The following is an 11,235-nucleotide window of genomic DNA, read 5'->3' as shown; positions in this document are numbered from 1 at the left end:
TGGTATTCCCAGGTGGTTTCCCATGCAAGTACTAACCATGTCCAACACTGCATAGCTTCCAAGATCAGACGACATTGGCCATGTCCAGTGTGGTTTGGCTGTACGTGCTCAAAAATATTAACTTTAGACCTCTTTTACTTCTTAACTCAAGTAAATTCATTGATAAGTTGAAAAAATGTAATGTAAAATGTAATAGAAAAGAATGTTGTGGCTGCATAAAATTACCTACAGCACCTGGTATTCCCAGGTGGACTCACATCCAAGTTTTAACCAGGCCCAAGACTGCATAGCTTCCAAGATCAGACGAGATTGGGCATGTCCAGTGTGGTTTGGTTGTAGGTGCTCAAAAACATTAACTTTAAACCTCTATTACTTCTTAACTCAAGTAAATTCATTGATAAGTTGAAAAAATTAAATGTAAAATGTAATAGAAAAGAATGTTATGGCAGTATAAAATTACCTACAGCACCTGGTATTCCCAGCTGGTCTCCCATCCACGTAATAACCATGCCCAACACTGCACAGCTTCCAAGATCAGACGACATTGGGCATGTCCATTATGGCTTGGCTGTAGGTGCTCAAAATACTTAACTTTAGACCTCTATTACTTCTTAACTCAAGTAAATTCATTGATAAGTTGAAAAAATTAAATGTAAAATGTAATAGAAAAGAATGTTTTGGCTGTATAAAATTACCTACAGCACCTGGTATTCCCAGGTGGTCTCCCATCCAAGTACTAACCAGGCCCAACACTGCATAGCTTACAAGATCAGAAGAGATTGGGCATGTCCAGTGTGGTTTGACTGTAGGTGCTCAAAAACATTAACTTTAGACCTCTTTTACTTCTTAACTCAAGTAAATTCATTGATAAGTTGAAAAAATTAAATGTAAAATTTAATAGAAAAGAATGTTATGTAAGTATAAAATTTCCTACAGCATCTGGTATTCCAAGGTGGTCTCCCATCCAAGTACTAACCAGGCCCAACACTGCATAGCTTCCAAGATCAGATGAGATTGGGCATGTCCAGAGTGGTTTGGCTGTAGGTGCTCAAAAATATTAACTTTAGACCTCTTTTACTTCTTAACTCAAGTAAATTCATTGACAAGTTGAAAAAATTAAATGTAAAATGTAATAGAAATGAATGTTTTGGCTGTATAAAATTACCTACAGCACCTGGTATTCCCAGGTGGTCTCCCATCCACGTACTAACCAGGCCCAACACTGCATAGCTTCCAAGATCAGACGAGATTGGGCATGTCCAGTATGGTTTGGATGTAGGTGCTCAAAAAATTTAACTTTAGACCTCTATTACTTCTTAACTCAATTAAATTCATTGATAAGTTGAAAAAATTAAATGTAAAATGTAATAGAAAAGAATTTTATGGCAGTATAAAATTACCTACAGCACCCGGTATTCCCAGGTGGTCTCCCATCCACGTAATAACCATGCCCAACACTGCACAGCTTCCAAGATCAGACGACATTGGCCATGTCTAGTGTGGTTTGGCTGTAGGTGTTCAAAAACATTATCTTTAGACCTCTTTTACTTCTTAACTCAAGTAAATTCATTGATAAGTTGAAAAAATTAAATGTAAAATGTAATAGAAAAGAATGTTATGGCAGTATAAAATTACCTACAGCACCTGGTATTCCCAGGTGGTTTCCCATCCAAGTACTAACCATGCCCAACACTGCATAGCTTCCAAGATCAGACGACACTGGCCATGCCCAGTGTGGTTTGGCTGTACGTGCTCAAAAATATTAACTTTAGACCTCTTTTACTTCTTAACTCAAGTAAATTCATTGATAAGTTGAAAAAATTAAATGTAAAATGTAATAGAAAAGAATGTTATGGCAGTATAAAATTACCTACAGCACCTGGTATTCCCAGGTGGACTCACATCCAAGTTTTAACCAGGCCCAAGAAAGCATAGCTTCCAAGATCAGACGAGATTGGGCATGTCCAGTGTGGTTTGGTTGTAGGTGCTCAAAAACATTAACTTTAGACCTCTATTACTTCTTAACTCAAGTAAATTCATTGATAAGTTGAAAAAATTAAATGTAAAATGTAATAGAAAAGAATGTTATGGCAGTATAAAATTACCTACAGCACCTGGTATTCCCAGCTGGTCTCCCATCCACGTAATAACCATGCCCAACACTGCACAGCTTCCAAGATCAGATGACATTGGCCATGTCCAGTGTGGTTTGGCTGTAGGTGCTCAAAAACATTAACTTTAGACCTCTATTACTTCTTAACTCAAGTATATTCATTGATAAGTTGAAAAAATTAAATGTAAAATGTAATAGAAAAGAATGTTATGTCAGTATAAAATTACCTACAGCATCAGGTATTCCCAGGTGGTCTCCCATCCAAGTAATAACCAGGCCCAACACTGCATAGCTTCCAAGATCAGACGAGATTGGGAATGTCCAGGGTGGTTTGGCTGTAGGTGCTCAAAAACATTAACTTTAGCCCTCTTTTACTTCTTAACTCAAGTAAATTCATTGATAAGTTGAAAAAATTAAATGTAAAATTTAATAGAAAAGAATGTTATGGCAGTATAAAATTACCTACAGCACCTGTTATTCCCAGGTGGTCTCCCATTCAAGTACTAACCAGGCCCAACACTGCATAGCTTCCAAGATCAGACAAGATTGGGCATGTCCAGTGTGGTTTTGCTCTAGGTGCTCAAAAACATTAACTTTAGACCTCTTTTACTTCTTAACTCAAGTAAATTTATTGATAAGTTGAAAAAATTAAATGTAAAATGTAATACAAAAGAATGTTATGTAAGTATAAAATTTCCTACAGCATCTGGTATTCCCAGGTGGTCTCCCATCCAAGTACTAACCAGGCCCAACACTGCATAGCTTCCAATATCAGATGAGATTGGGCATGTCCAGAGTGGTTTGGCTGTAGGTGCTCAAAAACATTAACTTTAGACCTCTTTTACTTCTTAACTCAAGTAAATTCATTGACAAGTTGAAAAAATTAAATGTAAAATGTAATAGAAATGAATGATTTGGCTGTATAAAATTACCTACAGCACCTGGTATTCCCAGGTGGTCTCCCATCCACGTACTAACCAGGCCCAACACTGCATAGCTTCCAAGATCAGACGAGATTGGGCATGTCCAGTATGGTTTGGCTGTAGGTGCTCAAAAAACTTAACTTTAGACCTCTATTACTTCTTAACTCAAGTAAATTCATTGATAAGTTGAAAAAATTAAATGTAAAATGTAATAGAAAAGAATGTTATGGCAGTATAAAATTACCTACAGCACCTGGTATTCCCAGGTGGTCTCCCATCCACGTAATAACCATGCCCAACACTGCACAGCTTCCAAGATCAGACGACATTGGCCATGTCTAGTGTGGTTTGGCTGTAGGTGCTCAAAAACATTATCTTTAGACCTCTTTTACTTCTTAACTCAAGTAAATTCATTGACAAGTTGAAAGAATTAAATGTAAAATGTAATAGAAATGAATGTTTTGGCTGTATAAAATTACCTACATCACCTGGTATTCCCAGGTGGTCTCCCATCCACGTACTAACCAGGCCCAACACTGCATAGCTTCCAAGATCAGACGAGATTGGGCATGTCCAGTATGGTTTGGCTGTAGGTGCTCAAAAAATTTAACTTTAGACCTCTATTACTTCTTAACTCAAGTAAATTCATTGATAAGTTGAAAAAATTAAATGTAAAATGTAATAGAAAAGAATGTTATGGCAGTAAAAAATTACCTACAGCACCTGGTATTCCCAGGTGGTCTCCCATCCACGTAATAACCATGCCCAACACTGCACAGCTTCCAAGATCAGACGACACTGGCCATGTCCAGTGTGGTTTGGCTGTACGTGCTCAAAAATATTAACTTTAGACCTCTTTTACTTCTTAACTCAAGTAAATTCATTGATAAGTTGAAAAAATTTAATGTAAAATGTAATAGAAAAGAATGTTATGGCTGCATAAAATTACCTACAGCACCTGGTATTCCCAGGTGGACTCACATCCAAGTTTTAACCAGGCCCAAGACTGCATAGCTTCCAAGATCAGACGAGTTTGGGCATGTCCAGTGTGGTTTGGTTGTAGGTGCTCAAAAACATTAACTTTAGACCTCTATTACTTCTTAACTCAAGTAAATTCATTGATAAGTTGAAAAAATTAAATGTAAAATGTAATAGAAAAGAATGTTATGGCAGTATAAAATTACCTACAGCACCTGGTATTCCCAGCTGGTCTCCCATCCAAGTACTAACCAGGCCCAACATTGCATAGCTTTCAAGATCAGACGAGATTGGGCATGTCCACTGTGGTTTGGCTGTAGGTGCTCAAAAACATTAACTTTAGCCCTCTTTTACTTCTTAACTCAAGTAAATTCATTGATAAGTTGAAAAAATTAAATGTAAAATTTAATAGAAAAGAATGTTATGGCAGTATAAAATTACCTACAGCACCTGTTATTCCCAGGTGGTCTCCCATTAAAGTACTAACCAGGCCGAACACTGCATAGCTTCCAAGATCAGACGAGATTGGGCATGTCCAGTGTGGTTTGGCTCTAGGTGCTCAAAAACATTAACTTTAGACCTCTTTTACTTCTTAACTCAAGTAAATTCATTGATAAGTTGAAAAAATTAATTGTAAAATGTAATAGAAAAGAATGTTTTGGCTGTATAAAATTACCTACAGCACCTGGTATTCCCAGGTGGTCTCCCATCCAAATACTAACCAGGCCCAACACTGCATAGCTTCCAAGATCAGAAGAGATTGGGCATGTCCAGTGTGGTTTGACTGTAGGTGCTCAAAAACATTCACTTTAGACCTCTTTTACTTCTTAACTCAAGTAAATTCATTGATAAGTTGAAAAAATTAAATGTAATATTTAATAGAAAAGAATGTTATGTAAGTATAAAATTTCCTACAGCATCTGGTATTCCAAGGTGGTCTCCCATCCAAGTACTAACCAGGCCCAACACTGCATAGCTTCCAAGATCAGATGAGATTGGGCATGTCCAGAGTGGTTTGGCTGTAGGTGCTCAAAAATATTAACTTTAGACCTCTTTTACTTCTTAACTCAAGTAAATTCATTGACAAGTTGAAAAAATTAAATGTAAAATGTAATAGAAATGAATGTTTTGGCTGTATAAAATTACCTACAGCACCTGGTATTCCCAGGTGGTCTCCCATCCACGTACTAACCAGGCCCAACACTGCATAGCTTCCAAGATCAGACGAGATTGGGCATGTCCAGTATGGTTTGGATGTATGTGCTCAAAAAATTTAACTTTAGACCTCTATTACTTCTTAACTCAATTAAATTCATTGATAAGTTGAAAAAATTAAATGTAAAATGTAATAGAAAAGAATTTTATGGCAGTATAAAATTACCTACAGCACCCGGTATTCCCAGGTGGTCTCCAATGCACGTAATAGCCATGCCCAACACTGCACAGCTTCCAAGATCAGACGACATTGGCCATGTCTAGTGTGGTTTGGCTGTAGGTGTTCAAAAACATTATCTTTAGACCTCTTTTACTTCTTAACTCAAGTAAATTCATTGATAAGTTGAAAAAATTAAATGTAAAATGTAATAGAAAAGAATGTTATGGCAGTATAAAATTACCTACAGCACCTGGTATTCCCAGGTGGTTTCCCATCCATGTACTAACCATGCCCAACACTGCATAGCTTCCAAGATCAGACGACACTGGCCATGTCCAGTGTGGTTTGGCTGTACGTGCTCAAAAATATTAACTTTAGACCTCTTTTACTTCTTAACTCAAGTAAATTCATTGATAAGTTGAAAAAATTAAATGTAAAATGTAATAGAAAAGAATGTTATGGCAGTATAAAATTACATACAGCACCTGGTATTCCCAGGTGGACTCACATCCAAGTTTTATCCAGGCCCAAGACAGCATAGCTTCCAAGATCAGACGAGATTGGGCATGTCCAGTGTGGTTTGGTTGTAGGTGCTCAAAAACATTAACTTTAGACCTCTATTACTTCTTAACTCAAGTAAATTCATTGATAAGTTGAAAAAATTAAATGTAAAATGTAATAGAAAAGAATGTTATGGCAGTATAAAATTACCTACAGCACCTGGTATTCCCAGCTGGTCTCCCATCCACGTAATAACCATGCCCAACACTGCACAGTTTCCAAGATCAGACGACATTGGCCATGTCCAGTGTGGTTTGGCTGTAGGTGCTCAAAAACATTAACTTTAGACCTCTATTACTTCTTAACTCAAGTATATTCATTGATAAGTTGAAAAAATTAAATGTAAAATGTAATAGAAAAGAATGTTATGTCAGTATAAAATTACCTACAGCATCAGGTATTCCCAGGTGGTCTCCCATCCAAGTACTAACCAGGCCCAACACTGCATAGCTTCCAAGATCAGACGAGATTGGGCATGTCCAGGGTGGTTTGGCTGTAGGTGCTCAAAAACATTAACTTTAGCCCTCTTTTACTTCTTAACTCAAGTAAATTCATTGATAAGTTGAAAAAATTAAATGTAAAATTTAATAGAAAAGAATGTTATGGCAGTATAAAATTACCTACAGCACCTGTTATTCCCAGGTGGTCTCCCATTCAAGTACTAACGAGGCCCAACACTGCATAGCTTCCAAGATCAGACGAGATTGGGCATGTCCAGTGTGGTTTTGCTCTAGGTGCTCAAAAACATTAACTTTAGACCTCTTTTACTTCTTAACTCAAGTAAATTTATTGATAAGTTGAAAAAATTAAATGTAAAATGTAATACAAAAGAATGTTATGTAAGTATAAAATTTCCTACAGCATCTGGTATTCCCAGGTGGTCTCCCATCCAAGTACTAACCAGGCCCAACACTGCATAGCTTCCAAGATCAGATGAGATTGGGCATGTCCAGAGTGGTTTGGCTGTAGGTGCTCAAAAACATTAACTTTAGACCTCTTTTACTTCTTAACTCAAGTAAATTCATTGACAAGTTGAAAAAATTAAATGTAAAATGTAATAGAAATGAATGATTTGGCTGTATAAAATTACCTACAGCACCTGGTATTCCCAGGTGGTCTCCCATCCACGTACTAACCAGGCCCAACACTGCATAGCTTCCAAGATCAGACGAGATTGGGCATGTCCAGTATGGTTTGGCTGTAGGTACTCAAAAAACTTAACTTTAGAACTCTATTACTTCTTAACTCAAGTAAATTCATTGATAAGTTGAAAAAATTAAATGTAAAATGTAATAGAAAAGAATGTTATGGCAGTATAAAATTACCTACAGCACCTGGTATTCCCAGGTGGTCTCCCATCCACGTAATAACCATGCCCAACACTGCACAGCTTCCAAGATCAGACGACATTGGCCATGTCTAGTGTGGTTTGGCTGTAGGTGCTCAAAAACATTATCTTTAGACCTCTTTTACTTCTTAACTCAAGTAAATTCATTGACAAGTTGAAAGAATTAAATGTAAAATGTAATAGAAATGAATGTTTTGGCTGTATAAAATTACCTACATCACCTGGTATTCCCAGGTGGTCTCCCATCCACGTACTAACCAGGCCCAACACTGCATAGCTTCCAAGATCAGACGAGATTGGGCATGTCCAGTATGGTTTGGCTGTAGGTGCTCAAAAAATTTAACTTTAGACCTCTATTACTTCTTAACTCAAGTAAATTCATTGATAAGTTGAAAAAATTAAATGTAAAATTTAATAGAAAAGAATGTTATGGCAGTATAAAATTACCTACAGCACCTGTTATTCCCAGGTGGTCTCCCATTAAAGTACTAACCAGGCCCAACACTGCATAGCTTCCAAGATCAGAAGAGATTGGGCATGTCCAGTGTGGTTTGACTGTAGGTGCTCAAAAACATTCACTTTAGACCTCTTTTACTTCTTAACTCAAGTAAATTCATTGATAAGTTGAAAAAATTAAATGTAAAATTTAATAGAAAAGAATGTTATGTAAGTATAAAATTTCCTACAGCATCTGGTATTCCAAGGTGGTCTCCCATCCAAGTACTAACCAGGCCCAACACTGCATAGCTTCCAAGATCAGATGAGATTGGGCATGTCCAGAGTGGTTTGGCTGTAGGTGCTCAAAAATATTAACTTTAGACCTCTTTTACTTCTTAACTCAAGTAAATTCATTGACAAGTTGAAAAAATTAAATGTAAAATGTAATAGAAATGAATGTTTTGGCTGTATAAAATTACCTACAGCACCTGGTATTCCCAGGTGGTCTCCCATCCACGTACTAACCAGGCCCAACACTGCATAGCTTCCAAGATCAGACGAGATTGGGCATGTCCAGTATGGTTTGGATGTAGGTGCTCAAAAAATTTAACTTTAGACCTCTATTACTTCTTAACTCAATTAAATTCATTGATAAGTTGAAAAAATTAAATGTAAAATGTAATAGAAAAGAATTTTATGGCAGTATAAAATTACCTACAGCACCCGGTATTCCCAGGTGGTCTCCCATCCACGTAATAACCATGCCCAACACTGCACAGCTTCCAAGATCAGACGACATTGGCCATGTCTAGTGTGGTTTGGCTGTAGGTGTTCAAAAACATTATCTTTAGACCTCTTTTACTTCTTAACTCAAGTAAATTCATTGATAAGTTGAAAAAATTAAATGTAAAATTTAATAGAAAAGAATGTTATGGCAGTATAAAATTACCTACAGCACCTGTTATTCCCAGGTGGTCTCCCATTAAAGTACTAACCAGGCCCAACACTGCATAGCTTCCAAGATCAGACGAGATTGGGCATGTCCAGTGTGGTTTGGCTCTAGGTGCTCAAAAACATTAACTTTAGACCTCTTTTACTTCTTAACTCAAGTAAATTCATTGATAAGTTGAAAAAATTAAATGTAAAATGTAATAGAAAAGAATGTTTTGGCTGTATAAAATTACCTACAGCACCTGTTATTCCCAGGTGGTCTCCCATCCAAATACTAACCAGGCCCAACACTGCATAGCTTCCAAGATCAGAAGAGATTGGGCATGTCCAGTGTGGTTTGACTGTAGGTGCTCAAAAACATTCACTTTAGACCTCTTTTACTTCTTAACTCAAGTAAATTCATTGATAAGTTGAAAAAATTAAATGTAAAATTTAATAGTAAAGAATGTTATGTAAGTATAAAATTTCCTACAGCATCTGGTATTCCAAGGTGGTCTCCCATCCAAGTACTAACCAGGCCCAACACTGCATAGCTTCCAAGATCAGATGAGATTGGGCATGTCCAGAGTGGTTTGGCTGTAGGTGCTCAAAAATATTAACTTTAGACCTCTTTTACTTCTTAACTCAAGTAAATTCATTGACAAGTTGAAAAAATTAAATGTAAAATGTAATAGAAATGAATGTTTTGGCTGTATAAAATTACCTACAGCACCTGGTATTCCCAGGTGGTCTCCCATCCACGTACTAACCAGGCCCAACACTGCATAGCTTCCAAGATCAGACGAGATTGGGCATGTCCAGTATGGTTTGGATGTAGGTGCTCAAAAAATTTAACTTTAGACCTCTATTACTTCTTAACTCAATTAAATTCATTGATAAGTTGAAAAAATTAAATGTAAAATGTAATAGAAAAGAATTTTATGGCAGTATAAAATTACCTACAGCACCCGGTATTCCCAGGTGGTCTCCCATCCACGTAATAACCATGCCCAACACTGCACAGCTTCCAAGATCAGACGACATTGGCCATGTCTAGTGTGGTTTGGCTGTAGGTGTTCAAAAACATTATCTTTAGACCTCTTTTACTTCTTAACTCAAGTAAATTCATTGATAAGTTGAAAAAATTAAATGTAAAATGTAATAGAAAAGAATGTTATGGCAGTATAAAATTACCTACAGCACCTGGTATTCCCAGGTGGTTTCCCATCCAAGTACTAACCATGCCCAACACTGCATAGCTTCCAAGATCAGACGACATTGGCCATGTCCAGTGTGGTTTGGCTGTACGTGCTCAAAAATATTAACTTTAGACCTCTTTTACTTCTTAACTCAAGTAAATTCATTGATAAGTTGAAAAAATTAAATGTAAAATGTAATAGAAAAGAATGTTATGGCAGTATAAAATTACCTACAGCACCTGGTATTCCCAGGTGGACTCACATCCAAGTTTTATCCAGGCCCAAGACAGCATAGCTTCCAAGATCAGACGAGATTGGGCATGTCCAGTGTGGTTTGGTTGTAGGTGCTCAAAAACATTAACTTTAGACCTCTATTACTTCTTAACTCAAGTAAATTCATTGATAAGTTGAAAAAATTAAATGTAAAATGTAATAGAAAAGAATGTTATGGCAGTATAAAATTACCTACAGCACCTGGTATTCCCAGCTGGTCTCCCATCCACGTAATAACCATGCCCAACACTGCACAGCTTCCAAGATCAGACGACATTGGCCATGTCCAGTGTGGTTTGGCTGTAGGTGCTCAAAAACATTAACTTTAGACCTCTATTACTTCTTAACTCAAGTATATTCATTGATAAGTTGAAAAAATTAAATGTAAAATGTAATAGAAAAGAATGTTATGTCAGTATAAAATTACCTACAGCATCAGGTATTCCCAGGTGGTCTCCCATCCAAGTACTAACCAGGCCCAACACTGCATAGCTTCCAAGATCAGACGAGATTGGGCATGTCCAGGGTGGTTTGTCTGTAGGTGCTCAAAAACATTAACTTTAGCCCTCTTTTACTTCTTAACTCAAGTAAATTCATTGATAAGTTGAAAAAATTAAATGTAAAATTTAATAGAAAAGAATGTTATGGCAGTATAAAATTACCTACAGCACCTGTTATTCCCAGGTGGTCTCCCATTCAAGTACTAACGAGGCCCAACACTGCATAGCTTCCAAGATCAGACGAGATTGGGCATGTCCAGTGTGGTTTGGCTCTAGGTGCTCAAAAACATTAACTTTAGACCTCTTTTACTTCTTAACTCAAGTAAATTCATTGATAAGTTGAAAAAATTAAATGTAAAATGTAATAGAAAAGAATGTTTTGGCTGTATAAAATTACCTACAGCACCTGTTATTCCCAGGTGGTCTCCCATCCAAATACTAACCAGGCCCAACACTGCATAGCTTCCAAGATCAGAAGAGATTGGGCATGTCCAGTGTGGTTTGACTGTAGGTGCTCAAAAACATTCACTTTAGACCTCTTTTACTTCTTAACTCAAGTAAATTCATTGATAAGTTGAAAAAATTAAATGTAAAATT

At 36.8% G+C, this 11,235-nt stretch overlaps 29 pseudogenes; all 29 read right to left on the bottom strand.

Moving 5' to 3' along the window:
* Positions 1–692: 692 nt before the first annotated feature.
* LOC148458814 (5S ribosomal RNA) lies at positions 693–811 on the bottom strand (annotated as a pseudogene).
* A 116-nt stretch (positions 812–927) lies between these two features.
* On the bottom strand, positions 928–1,046 carry LOC148458813 (5S ribosomal RNA; annotated as a pseudogene).
* Positions 1,047–1,162: 116 nt separating this feature from the next.
* Positions 1,163–1,281, bottom strand: LOC148458812 (5S ribosomal RNA; annotated as a pseudogene).
* Positions 1,282–2,337: 1,056 nt separating this feature from the next.
* LOC148458811 (5S ribosomal RNA) lies at positions 2,338–2,456 on the bottom strand (annotated as a pseudogene).
* A 116-nt stretch (positions 2,457–2,572) lies between these two features.
* LOC148458810 (5S ribosomal RNA) lies at positions 2,573–2,691 on the bottom strand (annotated as a pseudogene).
* A 116-nt stretch (positions 2,692–2,807) lies between these two features.
* On the bottom strand, positions 2,808–2,926 carry LOC148458809 (5S ribosomal RNA; annotated as a pseudogene).
* A 116-nt stretch (positions 2,927–3,042) lies between these two features.
* LOC148458808 (5S ribosomal RNA) lies at positions 3,043–3,161 on the bottom strand (annotated as a pseudogene).
* Positions 3,162–3,512: 351 nt separating this feature from the next.
* On the bottom strand, positions 3,513–3,631 carry LOC148458807 (5S ribosomal RNA; annotated as a pseudogene).
* A 586-nt stretch (positions 3,632–4,217) lies between these two features.
* LOC148458806 (5S ribosomal RNA) lies at positions 4,218–4,336 on the bottom strand (annotated as a pseudogene).
* Positions 4,337–4,452: 116 nt separating this feature from the next.
* Positions 4,453–4,571, bottom strand: LOC148458805 (5S ribosomal RNA; annotated as a pseudogene).
* A 116-nt stretch (positions 4,572–4,687) lies between these two features.
* LOC148458804 (5S ribosomal RNA) lies at positions 4,688–4,806 on the bottom strand (annotated as a pseudogene).
* Positions 4,807–4,922: 116 nt separating this feature from the next.
* Positions 4,923–5,041, bottom strand: LOC148458803 (5S ribosomal RNA; annotated as a pseudogene).
* A 116-nt stretch (positions 5,042–5,157) lies between these two features.
* On the bottom strand, positions 5,158–5,276 carry LOC148458802 (5S ribosomal RNA; annotated as a pseudogene).
* A 1,056-nt stretch (positions 5,277–6,332) lies between these two features.
* LOC148458801 (5S ribosomal RNA) lies at positions 6,333–6,451 on the bottom strand (annotated as a pseudogene).
* Positions 6,452–6,567: 116 nt separating this feature from the next.
* LOC148458800 (5S ribosomal RNA) lies at positions 6,568–6,686 on the bottom strand (annotated as a pseudogene).
* A 116-nt stretch (positions 6,687–6,802) lies between these two features.
* LOC148458799 (5S ribosomal RNA) lies at positions 6,803–6,921 on the bottom strand (annotated as a pseudogene).
* A 116-nt stretch (positions 6,922–7,037) lies between these two features.
* On the bottom strand, positions 7,038–7,156 carry LOC148458798 (5S ribosomal RNA; annotated as a pseudogene).
* A 351-nt stretch (positions 7,157–7,507) lies between these two features.
* Positions 7,508–7,626, bottom strand: LOC148458797 (5S ribosomal RNA; annotated as a pseudogene).
* A 116-nt stretch (positions 7,627–7,742) lies between these two features.
* LOC148458796 (5S ribosomal RNA) lies at positions 7,743–7,861 on the bottom strand (annotated as a pseudogene).
* A 116-nt stretch (positions 7,862–7,977) lies between these two features.
* Positions 7,978–8,096, bottom strand: LOC148458795 (5S ribosomal RNA; annotated as a pseudogene).
* A 116-nt stretch (positions 8,097–8,212) lies between these two features.
* On the bottom strand, positions 8,213–8,331 carry LOC148458794 (5S ribosomal RNA; annotated as a pseudogene).
* Positions 8,332–8,682: 351 nt separating this feature from the next.
* On the bottom strand, positions 8,683–8,801 carry LOC148458793 (5S ribosomal RNA; annotated as a pseudogene).
* Positions 8,802–8,917: 116 nt separating this feature from the next.
* LOC148458792 (5S ribosomal RNA) lies at positions 8,918–9,036 on the bottom strand (annotated as a pseudogene).
* A 116-nt stretch (positions 9,037–9,152) lies between these two features.
* On the bottom strand, positions 9,153–9,271 carry LOC148458791 (5S ribosomal RNA; annotated as a pseudogene).
* Positions 9,272–9,387: 116 nt separating this feature from the next.
* On the bottom strand, positions 9,388–9,506 carry LOC148458790 (5S ribosomal RNA; annotated as a pseudogene).
* Positions 9,507–9,857: 351 nt separating this feature from the next.
* LOC148458789 (5S ribosomal RNA) lies at positions 9,858–9,976 on the bottom strand (annotated as a pseudogene).
* A 586-nt stretch (positions 9,977–10,562) lies between these two features.
* LOC148458788 (5S ribosomal RNA) lies at positions 10,563–10,681 on the bottom strand (annotated as a pseudogene).
* A 116-nt stretch (positions 10,682–10,797) lies between these two features.
* LOC148458787 (5S ribosomal RNA) lies at positions 10,798–10,916 on the bottom strand (annotated as a pseudogene).
* Positions 10,917–11,032: 116 nt separating this feature from the next.
* Positions 11,033–11,151, bottom strand: LOC148458786 (5S ribosomal RNA; annotated as a pseudogene).
* Positions 11,152–11,235: the final 84 nt, after the last annotated feature.

This window comes from Taudactylus pleione, unplaced genomic scaffold, assembly GCF_031769625.1.
Source record: "Taudactylus pleione unplaced genomic scaffold, aTauple2 ptg000967l, whole genome shotgun sequence".
NCBI classification, from domain to species: Eukaryota; Metazoa; Chordata; class Amphibia; order Anura; family Myobatrachidae; genus Taudactylus; species Taudactylus pleione.
The sequence above is the reverse complement of the archived record's forward strand: the minus strand, read 5'-3'. Positions and strand labels throughout refer to the sequence as shown.